The sequence below is a fragment of the Ipomoea nil genome, unplaced genomic scaffold, assembly GCF_001879475.1.
Source record: "Ipomoea nil cultivar Tokyo-kokei standard unplaced genomic scaffold, Asagao_1.1 scaffold3314, whole genome shotgun sequence".
Classification (NCBI taxonomy): domain Eukaryota; kingdom Viridiplantae; phylum Streptophyta; class Magnoliopsida; order Solanales; family Convolvulaceae; genus Ipomoea; species Ipomoea nil.
In genome coordinates, this window is record NW_017619742.1 from 5174083 (window position 1) to 5177893 (window position 3811).

General features: G+C 43.5%; 1 long non-coding RNA gene across 1 annotated transcript; it reads left to right on the forward strand.

Annotated features, from left to right (window-relative positions):
- The first annotated feature begins 749 nt into the window (after positions 1 to 749).
- On the forward strand, positions 750 to 3554 carry LOC109169511. The gene is made up of 3 exons (XR_002052240.1): positions 750 to 1434; positions 1770 to 1838; positions 3364 to 3554. It is a non-coding gene; the product is annotated as an uncharacterized LOC109169511 (long non-coding RNA).
- Positions 3555 to 3811: the final 257 nt, after the last annotated feature.

Sequence of the window (3811 nt, forward strand, 5' to 3'; positions counted from 1 at the left end):
GTCCAAGATATATTTCTTGGGCTTCATACTACCTGCGAAGTGTGTCAAAAACCAGTCTGCCAATCCTCAAAGCTGGTAGTCGGCCCCGAAGATAGAGTTAAGAACCAACGTTGCTCGAGGACAACTAAAGTGGGAAAGAATGCCTTGCATATCATAGGGTCCTCAGCCCCGACAACCTGCATCTTGGCCAGAAAGCTAATTACATGATTGCGTGGATCCCCTGATTGATCATAGGTGGGTGCTCTAGTAAATTGAAGCCAGTCGAGGCTTCGTTAGCCAGAACTTCCAACGGAAACAGGGAAGCGGTCAGCAAGGTCTTGGTTGTGACACCCCGTATTTTCCTAAAATAAATTATAGTCCCGATATTAAATATTTTTATTAAAAATATTTATATAGCAATTTATTTTAAAATGGACTTCGGTCTATTTAGTATGGTGAACCAATATTTTATTACCCAAATGCCTTACGCCCAAAATATTTTATATATATTGTATGACCCTTGGTCCAAAATAGTTACCTAGCCCAAATTGTGGTCTTGAACCTAAACCCAACCCAAGTCTAGCCTAAGCCCAACCTAATAATAGGAACCCAAACCCAAATGTGTGAACCAACTCCCTAAATATAAATATATTTAGCCTAGTCCAACCCAACCAACAAATGAAAGCCTACCCTAAATAGTAACCTATCTATATTTTTAATAATATACCTATGTATATGCGTATGTAAGCTAGCAACCTTTGCCTCTTCTTTAGTGTTCCAGCCGACAACCCCCCTCGTTTTCCTTCACCATTCTCGGCTGCAACAAGGCATCAAGCAGCCTCTTTCCATCACCAGCTTCACCCGTCTTCCCCTTTCCGTCAAGACAGAGTTCCGGCATGGCCGAGAAGAAGCAACCGGCAGCCCCTTTCATTTCCGTCTTCTCCTTCCATCAGCAGCCCTAGCATTTCCTCATCTCCCACCTTCCTCCCATCTCCCTTCCTCATCTTAACCACCGGCAACATGGCATGAAGCTTCGGCATCTACGAGAAGCTGAGCAGGTCGACGGCAGTGTTGCTCGGTTCTTCGGTTCTTCGGTTAGCAAACAGCTCCGGCCAAAAGCAGCGGCGGTCTCCACTTCCATCTCCGGTGGAGCTAGCATGATGATGGTGACCCCTTCCCTTGCCTTGACGAGACAGAGTGCAGCGCTTGGAGCTCACCCACGCATCGGCGGCGGACGTGGACCTCGGCGGTCTCGGTTATCCTCGGTGGAGCAAAGCAGCAGCGGTGGTTGGCCTTCCTTCCAGCGTTCCCCAGTTGCTGTGCGTTCCTCTTTCCGACGGAGGACAGAAGTGGGCTCCGGTGAAGCTCAGCAGGACGCTGGCGGTGACGCGGGTGGATGTGTTGCCGTGTTCCACCCGCGGGTTCCGGCAGGTTGAAGAAACGAAGAAGACGGTGGTGAGCTCCTGTTCTTGTTGTTTGTTGTTGTTTATTAAGATTAGTTAGTTTGTTGTTAAGTAAGGTTAATAAGTTGTATCTTAGCTTAGTGGTAAGAGGTGTTTAGTGTTGGGTGTTGGTTAGAGTTCAAATCCCATGAGCATAATTTGTCTTGTTTTAACTTATAGTCTTGCTATTATTGCTTGGTTCTGGGCTTTCCTTCTATAGGATGCCTAGCTTAGATGGTTGTACTTATGGGTAATTTGGGGAGGAACTAGGGTTTAAATCCTCTTATGAGCTTAATTAGTTTTATTTAGTACTCTTGTTAATTAGTGAAGGTTCGGTTTAATCCACAGGTTCCCGGTAGCTTGGCTCTATGAGTTGAGCCTATGTTGGTGTTGTTTTTGGATGGTTAAGTGAAGGAGGTAACCCATGCTTTACAAAATCTATTTTCTTACTTATATGATGATTTCTTGACTTCTACTTGTGATTCTTGTGTTGATTTGTGAGATTTGATGCATTGGCTTGTGGTGATGCATGTTTAGAGCTTGTTCTTAGGGTTCTTGAATGCCATTGCTTGGCTATTTCTTGGGTTCAAGTCATATCTTTGTTGTGTGTGATATTTTGGGTGTTTTGGACTTGGACTTGTTGAAAATCGCCGAAGGGATTATTTTGGTGTACAGGGTGGTACCCGTGGGCGGAACGGCGGGGAGGCCCTTCCCGCCGCCCCATCCGCCGGGAACAAATGCCTCGTGGGTCGGTACCCGCGGGCGGAACCGCGGGTGGTTGTCCACCCGTGGCCCCACCCACGGGGAACAAGTATGGTTGCTGGAAGGGGTTTGTTCTCCGTGATTCTTTTGACTCAGTATTGATGTTTTGACCTCCCGATGTTGTTTTATTGAGATATTTGTGAGTCTTCTTGATGTTCCATATGTCTAGAACGGTATGTTAGGAATCCATGTAGGATTTGGTGTCTTGAATCGTGCTAAGGGTCCGACTTTGTGATTCGTTGGGCTTTTGTGAGTCTTGAATGTTCTTTGGAACTACTTTTGGTTTACCCGTTTGATAAGCATGCTAGTTTGATGTTGAAATGCTAGTATGTGTGGTTTGTTCTTTCCTATTGTGATTGGCAACTTGTGTTGACAATCATTTGGTGTTGGATTGTGATCCTTCGTTGTTAAGTATGGTTTCATGTCTCTGTTGTGATCCATTGATTGACTCCTATGATGTGAACGTATGTAATTGTTGCACCCTTTGATTGATACTTGATTAAGGTTATTGTGGAACCTTAGTCTTCTTGGTAATGATGATGACTTGTGTGACTATGATTTATATGTTGGTGGTTGTTACTTGAGTTTGGCTCACATGTTGGTGGTTGTGTGAAATGAATCGTACCCTCGTGTACTGATATGTTGGTGGAAATGTTGGTGGTTGTTGGTGGGGGAACGACGGTTCCTGGAGGCATAAGGTTGGACTTAGAAGTACAGGGGTTACTCGGAGGTAATGGTTGGAACTGAAATAAGGCCGGAGGTAACCATAAGGTTGGAATAGGGCATGAGGTTGGAACTTGGAACTATGTTACTTGTGACATGTAGTTGTCATTACGGCATGTAGTTGTCGTTATGTGAATGTGTAATCTTTGCTTATGAGCATGTCTCGATGTATTCTACTTTGTGATCAGTAGAATACATCTTGAGTTGTATTGTCTTTCATGTATCTTGTCTTGTTGTTGTTGTTGTAAGGATGGTGATTCCTTTTCCTTTTGAGAGTGTTAATGAGTCCTTGAAGTTGATTTCTCTCTATGGCTTTTGAAATGATATATACTATATTCCGTTTCAAAATGGTTTTGACTTATACTTATCTATATATGTTATTTAACGCGTATTGATGGGTTACCAGCAATATTCGTTGACCGGGTGTTATCCCCATGTTATTTCCCTTGTTCTACAGGTTATGAGTAGATGCTCGAGAACACTAGACTTGGATCGCTAGTTAGATTAGTTGTCCTGTGTAGACGCTTTGTTTTGTTGGCTTGTGAGCCTGCTTTAGCGGCCTGTGTGCCTAGATACTTTTATGACTTGTTTGGATTAATAGATTTTCCCGCCTGTGCACCTATGTCTGAGACAGGTGTGGCATAACATACCCTGGTTTTATATAGCTTCCGTTGTTTTATGTCTTGATGATTAGATGTTTTCCTATGCATTTCAGTTTTTAAAATGTGGTAAAAATCGGGGGAGTTACATTGGTGGTCGATTTATCTTTTCCGTCTATCTTCTGCCGCATGTCTCCTAATTGTAGTATATTTGCAAACAAATAATACTTGGAGTATCGAGTAATCGGTCCACATGGAAGTGAGGTATTAAGCACCAATTACTAATTTATTCACGAGAAGCTAAAC